The sequence below is a fragment of the Epargyreus clarus genome, unplaced genomic scaffold, assembly GCF_041222505.1.
Source record: "Epargyreus clarus isolate Ecla_fem2 unplaced genomic scaffold, WU_Ecla_fem_2.2 ptg000023l, whole genome shotgun sequence".
In the NCBI taxonomy this organism is placed as follows: Eukaryota; Metazoa; Arthropoda; class Insecta; order Lepidoptera; family Hesperiidae; genus Epargyreus; species Epargyreus clarus.
The window spans coordinates 7,319,914-7,334,320 of NW_027332230.1; positions in this window are offsets into that span (position 1 = coordinate 7,319,914).

Sequence of the window (14,407 nt, forward strand, 5' to 3'; positions counted from 1 at the left end):
CCTATTGATGGGCACGAGTTTCCTCTTAGGTAGAGAAGAGCTTAAGCCATAGTCCACAGCGCTAGCCAGTTGCGAATTGAGGGACTACACACATCTTTAATAACATTTTTTCGAAAGTCTCAGATGTGTAATTTTTTTGACGTTTTTCCACAGATTAAGCAAAGGACATAGATAAGTATAGATATCAAACCGCCTTGTAATTGAAGGATGCCTAAAAAGGTTTAAACGGCTGACAAATGTGTCTGCCATTTAATGGCTGTCATGGTGCAGTTAAGTGGTGCAAAAATACGAAATCGAAGAAAAAGTGCGGAGAAATATCGTTTCATAAATGATCTAAAAACTACATTTTTTTAATTATTTTTCAAACAAGAAAATAGATGACAGTGACAATTTCAATTGTCAAAACTAGTTACATTTTCTTGTTAGGAGTGAGTAATCTTTACTAATCTATGGCAAATGATATTTTTTTTCTAATACGCAGATAACTTCTGAAAAACATGAGGAAACTGAGACTGAAAAAACTGAGATTCAAACCTCGGACCATGATTGAGAGGCCGAGTTTATAACCATTAAGATATCACCTGCTATCAGGCTATGGTCAACAAGTGAAAGCCAAATCAATCTGAACATTGGTCCGCTAATAGTGAAGGGCGTGTCACTTGTAATTAAGTAGGGTGCGCCTAAATTGCCGTAATTGAACCGTGTGTGTACGTGATTCGTATTAAGGACCTGATACACGTTATATTAAGTATATCTAATTTTTGAGAACATACGCGCATGAGAAATCCTTACTAATATTATAAATCCTGTAACTCTGTCTGTCTGTCTGTCTGTCTGGTAGTCTCATCTTCACGTCTAAACAACTCAACCGATTTCAATGAAATTTTGTACAAAGACAGTCTGAGACCCGAGAAAGGACATAGGATAGTTTTTATCCCAAAAATCCCACGGGAACTAGGGATGGCGATCTAAGATCGATTAATAGGAGAATCGATATTTTGGACCCAAAACACCGATTATTTTTTTGATCAAGTGATGATCTTTAGCAAAGTTGAACAGTTTTATGTATGTTAGTATGTTATATTATTTTCTTTTAAAGGCGGGCGAAGCCGCGGGCAAAAGCTAGTTAATTATAAGTTTAGGTAAATAAAACGTGCATGCCTGAAAGATTTCAGTGTTCTAAATGAAGCATGAAGCCTACCGACCCGTATTTGGCTAACATATTGGATTGAATCCCATTAAACCCGTGTCCTTTAGTGCCATAATAATAGTTTGATGATGATATATTACCCTGCCGTGGCCAACGTTGTTAAGGTGTGAACTGTGAAGTCTATAATTTCGCAACAACTATTAATTATTCATTCTCAAGCTTTTATTCTTAAACTTATACGCTTACTTCATTTTAATGTCAATTGTTATACACGTTAATTTGAAATGGTTGAAATGATTTTGACTGTATTTTGTTACCCAAGTTACCAGATAGTAATCAGGCCCTTAAATAATTTTGCAGGATTTAACTAAAAAAAATAATTAATATAATGCCGATGCACATTGACACCGAAGCTTGAAATATTAACTTAAAAGCATTTTAGAGAACTCTTTCATTAATCTTTTGTAACTTGATAGAGCATGAGATTGATATTGCACAATCTATCTTAGTCCTATTGTCAAGGGTCCATTAGAAGTTCAAACAAAATAATGTTAAATTTAATTAAAAAGTTCGTACTTAGCACAAAAAGAGTAAATTTCTTTTGTCCTTATTACTTTTTTATTGAGTTTATTTTTGTCATACCTCTGATACCCAATATTTCCTACTGTCGTACATTCTACTATAAATATCATCAAGAAAAAAAGAGAATATACTATAAGCAAGTACCTACTAAATCGAAATTGTAACATAAAAAGAAAAACGATTCGACAGCAGTTTAAAATGTATTTTCATAAAGCTTATTGAATATATTAATATAATCTATCGTAGTTTGGAATCGGATGTTCGTATGCCTGGCGTCAGCACTAGTCGGCAATACGGCCGAGTTTAGTTCGCATATGAAAAAAGTTTCATTTCAGGCAGAGGTCACATTTATATATCTGTTAGAATGTTTGATCCAAAGGATCATTTTGCAACTTTTATATCTTTAGTTCTAGACATACATAAGCTCTAGTTATAAGCAAGGGTGAAATATATTCTTACGAGACCGCAGTTTTAGTCTTTAGTAATTATTCTATTGTTATTATTAGAATTTAGAATTACTAAAAAATCTAAGCTTCTGGAGTAAAGTAGTTGAACTAACGCTATTATAATCACCAGGAAGCGGAGATTCTTACATTGGAAATCAGTGTGCCCAATCCCAGGCACGCATCGTGTTCGCAAGTTCTGAAGGAAAACATAATGAAGAAACTTACATACCTGAGAGATTTTCATAATACTCGTTCACTTAAGAGTGTGGGAACACGAACTTAACTAACGTGATGGATTTTGGCCTAATCCTTGTGGGGATTGAATACAATAGAGGATTAATTTTGTAATCATTGTGCAGTCTAATCAGGAACCTTAAATATTGCGACGTAAGTATAATTTTTGTATCCCGATCTTTGGCATGCGTGACAGTAACATTTTACACATATAATAACATACATACAAATAGGTTTGTGACATATAACTCTGCCATATATCCGACGCCAAGCATCAAAAACACCCGGTCCAAACTGGAGCTTAAATTGGAAATTTAAGCCAAGTTTCTCATATAGGTTACTTGTTTATGTCTACAATATTATAAATTCTTTGCTTTATTTATTACTACGATCTTATTAACCGGCTTCTTTTCGTAGAAAATTGAAGAGATTACTAATCTTAACATTTTAGGTACGGTAAAAAAAGTTATGATTGATCATCTGTACCCACTACAGTTGTATGGCGATTACCGTGCAATTGAAGTCACGGGCATACGCTACTTATACATGAATAATAGTCGGAAGAAATTAAATGTTATTAACTTATTAACAATCAGTTCTATACATGCTACCTACGCCTCTTAAGTCATATAAAATGATTGTGCAATTTCAACAATATTTGGAAAACAAGAAAATCTTAAGTATATAGAGAACTCTCACCACCACAACGAAAACGACACCGCACTGTGAAAATTCAAGGTTGTTTGGAAGGTTGATAGGGAAAGGGTCATACAATGAAAGAATGTTACCCTCCGCAGTCGGGTAATAAAAAATATATCAATCACAGGATTGTGATACCGAGAAAACATTTTGTATGTATAAAGCCTAAGTAGTCATTATTCAGTAGAGTTCTAAATGGAGAGAGTTTTCACCTTTAAAATATCTTCCTTTTCCACAACTTCCAATCAATGGAATAATAAAAGCGTTCAATCATTCATTTTCAAACAAAATTTACTGAACTGTATAATATTGGCGTTTATCTACCTAATCTGATTTGCTGGGTGCTGAAATTGACAATTATTATAGTCAGAATTAAAGATTCTTGCCATTTTTTGCGTACTCTGTATATAGGAACTAATTGTTCGTTCTCCTAATGTTCATAGGTTATTGTTTATTTAATTATGTGATATACATATACTTTACTACAATGAACATAATATCACATTAGACCAAAAATTATCTTTCAACAAACTTATGCAATGCAACATTAGCGATGAGTATAAAATCCGTACTTTGCTTGACCTTTCTATTTATAAGAGTAGATTATGCAACTGAAATAATCTGGTTTTAAATATGAAACCAATTGAATCTGCTAAACATCAAACCATTGAACAAACGAAGCTGTCTTCAGAGTATAACGAAGATGATAAACATGCTTGTAATATGCCAATTGACTCAAATCTCGTTCACATTTAAGTACATATCGGTTTATTTAAATAACCCAAAAGAAAAGTATTGTGAAGCAGTCTTAAGAAGTCAGTTGATTGTTATTTTTAAGATACACCTATTTTTGAATTAACAAAAATTTTACCCATAAATCTGTATCAGGTACAAGGACAATAGTTATGTGGTTTTCCCTTAAAAGTTTAACGACAATAGTTTGACATGATGAGTTTTGTTAGAAATAGAGCGTAGCTCCATTGCATTCAAAATAACATAGGAATTCTTTGTTTGTTCATATTTATTAATGCACAAAGTGCTAGAATTCAAAATTAGTTGTCTGAAAACACGATTTGCAAATGATGTTCTGCTTGAAGTTTTTTAAATTAGTACAATTAATTTTACAGTCCAAATTTTCAATTTCTTACTCGATTGGAATGGAAATACAATTAACTGGTCTAACAGATATCCTAATTAATTGCGCAGGTAGGGTTCGGTTCGACGGCGGAATTAAATTTGGGTTCAGGCAATTAATTTGTCGAGACAACGGAACGTTGACCAATGAATAAATTTCATTAGTAAACTTACGGTTGGGCTTAAGTTCTAAAAGACGTACATACGACACGACGCCGCATCGTGACTTGTTGCGATGTCGTGTCACGTGATGATGACATTTGTGGAACTCTACGACGTGCACTGTGAAAAGAATAATTATTTTTGTTAACTGATCCTTAATATCAATTTGTAGGAATTAACGTTTCCAAAATTTTCAACGTAGGTACCTACTTTGTGAAAAAATAGGCAGGATTAGCATAATACATTCGGAGTACACGTCGTGTCGTGGCTTTTGCGGTACACATAATATGTCCTGACGTCGCAACGTACCACGATTCGACGTCGTATAGTATGCATGTGTTTAAGTTAGTGAAGATTCTCGAAGTCGACGGCCTAACAAAAGGAGCCAATATATTCCAGATCACGTCTGATCCCGCCTTACAATACAAACAAATAGCCTGTAGCAATTTTAGTTAGGGATAGTTCTAAGTTATGCAACCACCTAACTAGAATTTGAACTAGTTAAAGTAGTAAGCCTGTATAAAATATAAGTGTTTTTGTTTTAAAAAGGTATATCATTATATAACTTATTTTTATTACACGATTGGATATAAAGATAACCCATTTTATTTTGACACAAGAACTTTATTTTAAACTGTGAGGTACCGTCTAATTTACGATCCATTGTAAAATACTTTATTATAAAACGTTTTTAAGTTTCAAACCGAAAATAATTTTGGTTTCGTAGATGTTCTACATAAAGTGACTTAAAAGGACGGAAGAAACATAAAATAGTGTGCAAGGGGTTAGTACACCAAAATACCATTGTAAGGAAAATCATGTGATACAGTATCCGCAATACGTCATACGAATAAAAGTCGCGCAGTTTGTTAGTGTAATGGGGGATTTACATGTGTCTTACTGCACGGTAAAAATTGACTTGTAAATATCGATTCCATTTATCCAAAATAATAAAGTCTCTACATTGGTGTGATAGACTTGAAATCACAGATTGGGTACAATACAGATTCTGGGGGTTACTACCATCTCTTAAAACAATATTATTTTAATCTTACATTGAAATCTCCTCCTTAAAACAGGTCGTGGTACGAAACAAATCAATGTTGATGCAATATTGAAATAAAACTTTCCTGAACTATGATGGTTTTTAACACGCTTTTATTAGCTTGGGTTGTATGTATGTATGTACGTAACAGTAACGGAATCTTTGAACCCGATTTCTATCCACTTTGAACGTTCAGTTTAATTCAAAATTTTGAAGAAGTATCAAAAAATTTGCTCAAAACTTACGAAGAATGACCTAGCCGCTTGCGATTTTAATCAACTGTGTAACAAGTATATGCGGAACCGGGACCAGGAATAGCCGTACGACGAAAATCGGCTCTATGTAAATCCCCCATGAGAAGCATAAAACGGTAACAGTTTACGTTGCAATTTTTATGATCATGCCTAATAAACGATGTTATCATCTGTTGTTATTGGCCGATACTTTTAGGCGGCTACAAACAAGAGGAAGGAAATGTTTTACAAATCCTGTCGCAACATGCTATTCTTATTGATGTGAAACATCTATAGCCGCACGTAAAACCGATTTCTGGAGTGGCGACGCGTCGCCACGCTATACGATGGTATATATATACAGTCTATATGCAGTAGTGTGTACGGTGTGCTGACGCGTCGCCATGCGCAATCGACTTGAAATAAATTCGTAAATTTTTGTATTTAATGAAAATAAATGTTTATTCAATAAATAGTCATTGTTATCTGGAAAAAAATCGTAATATTTTATTTTATCATTATGACATATTTAGTTCCTATCACAATATGTTCTTTTCTGCATATTACTTTTACAAAATAATGTCGATGTTTCACATCTGCCAGACGTCCCGTGACGGCTCACATTTTTTTTTAACTACCATTAAAGCTCGGAACTTTAATTGCTACGATAGTTTGTTTATACTTCTAACGAGTTAAGAGTTGTAGGTTTAAAATGTCAACGCTTAACCTACTTTCAATGAGATTTAAGGTTCCCTATCAAGACACGACATGTTTTCTGTTCTGATGTAATTAAAAAACCTACTTTTACAGTTGTTGATAGTTAAATGAAAAGTGGTGAAGGTTAAATATTTATACGAAAAACGAGGGGTTCGTTTAATCACGTTCGCGTGTTATTATTTTTCACAGTTAAATACGTAATATTTAATCTCACGGCATAATCTCGGTTCTAAGCAACTTACGATGTCGAACGTTAACCTATTTATCGTTGAACATTCCATATATATTACTAGTTTTTACCCGCGGCTTCGCCCGCGTTTAAAAGAAAGTAATATGACATACTAACATACATAAAACTGAAACTCCCAAAACCTTCGTGGGCTTATGGACAACAACTTTGCTAAAGATCATCACTTGATCAAATGCATTGTTTACGATTCAATTCTTACTAATATTGATTAAAATAATCGATTTTTTGGCCCAAAAGATCGATTTTCCGATTAATCGATCTTAGATAGCCATCCCTACTTCCCGTGGGATTTCCGGAATAAAAACTATCCTATGTCCTTTCACGGGTCTCAGACTATTTTTGTACAAAATTTCATTAAAATTGGTTCAGTGGTTTAGGCGTGAAGAAAAGACAACCAGACAGACAGATGGACAGACAGACCGAGTTACTTTCGGATTTATAATATTAGAAAGGATTACGATGCAAATCTGTGTTCATGAGTTGTGGGAAACAATCGTTAACACTATGCCCCACCCTAAGGTTTGTAAGTGATGTGATAAAGCTTGATGACATAATAATATGTCGCCATACAACCACACGCTATCAATATGTCATATAAATGGCATTAGTCTTGATGTAACATAATTTCGGTTTATGTCAGTAACATCGGGTCTATGGATGGACATTATGTAACATAAATCTAGTTCATGCTAATGAAATGCATACCATTATACATACGTACATAATAATATTTTGTGAGATACGAAACGAACTCTCATACAACAAAAATAAAACCAGACTTCTTTCTTTCTCAAAGCCCTCGAAAGTCTTCTTTCTCGAACTTCTCGAAACTGAACGATCTCATTTGAATAGTATGATAAGGGTTAACATGGACAATTTTAAAGTCTTAGCGTATCAATAAATCAATGAACGACCTCAGGTAGGACTCCTGTCCTACTTAGGGTTGGATCCAGATGTAAATAGGCGCCAATGACCATTTAATATTAGATTTACCGTATGTTCATTTTCTGCATACGCAAAAAAATGAATATATTTTATGATACTTTCAGTGGTTAACAAAAAGTACTAAATTCGTAATAAAACTGTGGTATTTTATAGCAACGCAACATTTATATAACAAAGCCAATGGAATGTGATTTGGCAGCAGATGACTTTTATATGCAGTGTCGTAAATCACGTTGTCGCTTTATTTCGCGTGAACGTGCCGCGATATAAGCCTTCCGTTTAAATTCGTAAATAAACAAGTTTTATTTTGATCTAATAATATCGACGATTATTTTGTCCGATTATTTTTACACGCTTTTTATTAGCTTCACCTGTATGTTTGTATGTTTGTTTGTATGTTTGTAACCGACTTCTTTGGGCGCGATATTGAACCACTTTAAACGGCCAGATTTCGTTCAAACTTTGTAGATTTATTTCACAATTATACTATTTACTGTTCCTTAATTGATTCCTAGATTCATTTAGATTTTCTACTTTTTAGTTAATTTTATCATAAAAGCGTGTTTTTTAGTTTTTTGAACTATATTTATTCTTATACGACAAATATTTTGACTACTTTAATACAATTTAACCTAAGTTATGTAAGCTACAATTTACTTTAATTTGTTATTTAAATATGAATAAATAGGAATTTAAGCATCTTCCTACTTAGTCTACTTATATATGACATGCCTTATCGACTGAAAGTAGAAAAATACCTACTGAAACAACGAAACAATGAAATTAAATCTGAAATGACTGACTCCACTTACTTCAATAAATTCACAATCGTAGATACCTAATCACCCGTAATGTAAAAATGTAATAAATAAAATAGCTTAGTACGAATCTTTTTGGGACACCTATCCGTTATCCTTATCCCTAGGACCACAAATAATCCATTGATAAAGCAAAAACTAATGGCTTCGAACAACGAAAAGCTTTCCTCCTATTACGTAGTTAACCGATAAATCTGTCTCTGAAAGAAAACTTACGATTAAACCTACGAAGATCTCGAAACTGGACTTTGGTATTGTAAGTTAAGTTGTTTAAATAAGTAGGTATATATTTTTCATAGTTTTCATATGAATAATTAGTTAATATGTAGACTCACTCGTTGTTCAGTTAATGTTTTGAACCTCAAATAAACAGCTCAGTTTAACAGTGCAGTAATATGTAATAGGATGGACCGTGTGTTCAAATCCTGCTTACGTAAAAAATATGTATGAATATATTTTATGATATTTTCAGACTCGAACCCCTAGATGGAGGAGAATGAGAGGATTTCAAACTACACCTACACACAATATTGAGACAAGGTGGGGATAAAAGTAAAACCAAGTTATTTATTGATACAAATAAATAAATACAGTGTCTAAAGTTATCAAATTACTAACTCAAAATAGCGGAAAAGGACTAAAAATACTAAAAAGGACGAGAAGAACCTATGCATAACATATTATTAAATTTAATTTTAATTTTCTAGAGTCCTTTGGATAATGTGTCTAATATATTGCTAACATGAAACACGCAATGAAAATTGCTAATAAACCTTTTTCCCTCGTAAACAACTACTTAGTATAGGACTCGGGTTAATTGGGAAAACTTTACGAGTAAGTAACGTTTAATGGTAGATACTAAATAAGCAAGTAAGTACATACATAATCTGATTCCATGTCTACCATATTACTTTTATGTATATTAATAATATATAAGAAATTCAAATTTGACAAAAAATAGATATTTGCAATATTAGATTTTTACGAGTACTATGACAATGAAAAAATCTAGGAATTCGATTTAAATTAACATAGTATTTCTTATGTATGGTTGACGCCGAAACGCCTGATAAAATAATTTATTTTAGTCACACCAAAGATTCGATGAAAAACTTTGCTCTTTGAAAATAAAAATAACACAATCATGATCACTTTTTACTACTAAAAGTCTTAGTGTACTAAGAAATAGTACATTATATTTCTCGTTATAAAAAGTATAAAGGAAGTGAAACTTTTTTCACGTTTATTAAGGAATTACGTATTTGTATAAACCTAACTTGAAAGAGCACTTTGCTTAGGGAGCCACGCATTTTTTTTAAAGCCTATTTGTAAAAAATACCTTTACTTAACTGTAACTGTATTGCTCGCCTAGGTACCATAATAAACATTTTGTTAAAATAATAATGATAGGTCGCGTTTTTAGGTACAAAAGTATCAAAACGGACGGTTCCTGTGCTCTCCATTAAATCAGTTTAAGTCACAGGTTAGTAGTGTCTGGGTGGAGCCTCGAACCCCTAGATTGAGAAGAATGAGGGGATTTCGAACTACTTAGCTTAAATAACAATTCAGAGTCACGAAATCTTATTAGTACCAAAAGCGTATACTCACTATATCTTTATTACGTTTCTTCTCGTAAAAAGTCTAAAGTACGAGAAAGTTTTCACATTTATTTAGGAACCCGCATTTGTATAAACCTAACACCTCGGAACTTGAGGACACTTTCCTTTTCTTAAGGGACCTTCAACAGCTAAGTGGCTCATTCCCAATTTGTTTCGTTTACTGCAAGAAATAATAAACGTTTACTTAAATAATGATTGGTCTCGATTTTTATCTACAATTTTGTCTAAAGATGTCTGTAATTTTATCGCCTGCTAAAAAGTCTAAAATTAGCTTTTTGAAGGTGGTAGAACCCTTTGTGGTTTGACTCCGGCAGCACCACCGCCACACCTATTTCTACCTAATAACAGCAGTATTAGGCGCTGCTGTGTTCCGTTTTGAAGGGTGTGGTAAGGGAGACAGACTTTTCCAAGGCGTTCCAGCTTAGTCCTCAGGGGTAGCGGCGCATCTGTGGCCGACCTCAGGTAGGAATATCTAATCCTATCTGGGCTTGATTACAGATGTCCATGGGCGGCAGCAGCCACTTACCATCAGGTGGATTGCATGCTCATCTGCTACTATATTATAAAGAAAAAATGCTCACTTTTTTATATTGTAACTATAATACTATGACATGACACTATTTTTCATGTATGTAAGTGTATTTATCTAATTTCGTTTCCGAACATATAACGTAAAAACGGAACCATAATACTGGGCCTCCGCTGCCTATCCGTCTGTCCGTCTGCCACAGGGCTTTATTTCTGGAACAAGAATGAAACAAATTATATGGCTGCTATGATAGCAAATACTAAAAAAAAGAAAGAATAGAATTTTGGTGGAACGGAAGCCTCCATTTGCGTGTTCGACTTGCACTTGGCCAATTATTCCTTAAGAGTCGATTTCTACTTCCCATCATTCAACCCCTATACAAACCGCAACAACATCACGTATGTTTATGTCCATCAACCCCCGAAGCTAGTGACGTGACATCGCACAATCAATCTTCGTTCGCCACGTTCCGGGGGTAACAGATAAGTGGTCTAACGCAAATAACACCATAAAACCTAATTTTATTGGAAGATGACCTGCGATATTATAATATAAAGTTATGAGGTCCGTTCCAAGGGGTTGGGCAATATTGCATAACGAAGGGACGAATGATACAGTGACCCCGTTTTCTTTTTTTACGGCGAGGAATGAAATGAGCTGTGACGAAAAATAAATGAAATATGTTTTCTTCTTTTATGAAATTACTTTCTTCGAGTATTATTGGAATTTAAAGCATCTGTAAAAGAGGCAATGAAAGCCTAGTGGTTGAAACTTGGCCTCTCAATTGGGAGGTTCGAATATCAGACACCCATCGCAATTTTTTCAAATTTGTCAAATGAACAAGTGCCTATATTAATATTTTTTTATTATTTACTATAACGGTGTACAAAAACATCGTGAGGAAACCGACATACTCGAATCACTCGGCTTACTCGTGTCGCCTGACAGTTCTTTGAAAAAATCTCTCACTCTGAAATAGACCATTTTTGTCTTATAAAATATTTGTACCTTGTTACATGTTGGAAGGAAAAATAAGGCAGATTATATAACTAATATAAGGAGGTCTAACTTAGTTTTAAGAGATAGCAACCCATTCGTAAGTGAATTTAGTATCAGTAGCACTACCATGAGTTTACAAAAGTATTACTCGCTATCGACTGCGTGAAATAAATGTATGAAAAATTGTACAGCGCCTCTGGTGGTTACTCGTAGAACTAAATTCCGTAGTGTGAGCCACTACGTAACTCGATACGTAAAAAACCTATCGAAATCAAATCGCTAGCGAATGTCATTATGATCTATTGCCATACAAATTCGGTCCCATGCATAGATATATTCAGTAGGATAATATATCTATGGTCCCATGAGTTATTAATTTGACAAACGTTGTCAAGAAATACCGTAACGATAGTAGTTATGTTACTCACTAGCAAAATGACAATAGTTTTCTATTTACAATTTCTATAGTGGCGTTTCTATGCCAACTCATGGTAGTGCTACAGAATAACAACATAAACAAAAATACACGACGTTCTGTTTTTGTCAAACTAGAGCTAAAATACTGAAATTATTTAATTAGTTAATAGATAATATAATAAAACGTTAAGGCCTTGGTTCATCCGAATTTTTTATCTCTGCTAATACATAAGATCGTCTAGACAGCCTTGATATTGAATACCAAAGTCAAAGAGTAAGAGAAGTAACTAAATAATATCACTTTTCATTTAATATTACTTACTAGAAAATTTTAATACACTACTAAATACGTTAGAAAAGTTTAATATCCTTATTTTTTATAACAGTTTTCAACAATAACGTCATAAATTCCATAACTTTATCAAATAAAGCCACCTTTTTACCCGACTGCCAAGGAAGGGTTATGTTTTTCGCGCGTATCTTGTATGTTTGTCTTTCTTTATTTGATCCGATCTAACAAACGGCTGGATGAATTTCAACAGTTAAAGTGTCATTATATTTATCTCAATGACCCGAGTGTCCTTAGATAGGTGTTAGTAAAAAGAAATCAAAATGGCGGATTTTTGGCGCGAAATAGTAACACATTTAAAAAAAAAAGTTAACCGAACCTATCGAGTAGGGTATCAAATGAAAGGAAATTAAACGGAGATTATAAAAACATATTTGTATGTATATAAAACAGTAAGGTGACTGACTGACTGACTAAATAAATGACTTTTTCATTTTTCAGAAATCAACGTACAGCCTAAACCAAGGACCTTACACTTCTGAAATTTTGCACACAGGTTCCCTATATAGCTTGAATAAGTATTAAGAAAGGTTTTTTGGAAATTCTACCCTTAAGAGGGTAAAATAGGGGAAAACAGATTTTTTGAAATCCTTTAATTTTGAAGCAACTACTATAAAATTTTGTATTTGGCTTTCTGGATAGGAACAAGGACGCACTTATTTATCCCCCTCTGAAAAATCAACCCCGTATAGGGTAAAATAAGGGTTAAAAGTTCATTTGAACAATCGTCAATTTTGAAGCAAACACTATGACATTTTGTATCAGGCTTGTTGGATAAAAATAATGAAATGCTACCTCTAACGAGGTAAAATAATGACCGAAACTTTGATTTACTGAAGCTATATATTTTATAGACCGTAAATGGTGAATTTTTTCGCGAAATAGTAACACATTTTAAAAAAGTTAACCAAACCTATCGAGTAAGGTGTCAAAATAAAGGAAATTAAGAGGAGATTACACATACATTATATAATATATCTTATATATAGAATTCTCGTGTTAGTTACCGTACTCCTCCGAAACGGCTAAACCGATTTTCACCAAATTTTATATACATATTCAGTAGGTCTGAGAATCGGCCACTATCTATTTTTTTACACTTAAGTGATAAGGGTTGTTCATCCTTAACATTTTTTTTATTTATATGGCAACACAACGTTTGCCGGGTTAGCTAGTACATATATACTCGTATATACACATCGAGATGACTGTCTGACTAAATGAGAGAGTTGCTGTGCCAGAGATCAACGCAAAGGGAAACCGCTGAACTTAAGCGTGCTGGAATTTTACACATAGGTTCTTTATATAGCGTAAATGAACACTACGGATAAAATAGGATAATATTGTTTAAACATCTTCTGTTTTTGAAGCAGACACCTACTATGTAACTTTGTATTTGGCTTTCTGGATAAAGATAATGAAATGCCTATTTCACTTTTGTAAATTCTACTGCAGCCTTTTTGGTGCAGTCGGGTTTTTGATTTTTTAAATTAATTACTTGTTATGTACAGAAATCATAATTTCGTCTGTTTCGAGAAAGATATTCATACAAATTAGTCGTGGCGGCTATTTCGTTCGCTCGGTCTATGACTCTAGCTGAAAGTTTGAAATTTAATTTACGATTTTACGGGGATAATGGACTTACCGATTGTCGGCCCTGTCCCTTAAAATTTCTACCCTGACCCTTTCCGCTAATTTCATCTGCGAAAATCTGCTGAGCTATTTTCAATAAACTTTGCGTTTTTAAAGCACTTAAAAATTAATATTCTCGCATAGGCATGGTAACCTTCACCTGATAATATGTGATCTGTGCATATTCACAACACCAGAGAGATTTCCATTGTATTGCCAGCTTTTAATTACTTACTTTTACTAATTAATTAAACCCTAGATTTCGCCCGAAATTTTGTTTGCGTGCTTTTTACCCGACTGCCAAGGAAGGGTTATGTTTTTCGCGCGTATCTTGTATGTTTGTCTTTCTTTATTTGATCCGATCTAACAAACGGCTGGATGAATTTCAACAGTTAAAGTGTCATTATATTTGTCTCAACGACCCGAGTGTCCTTAGATAGGTGTTAG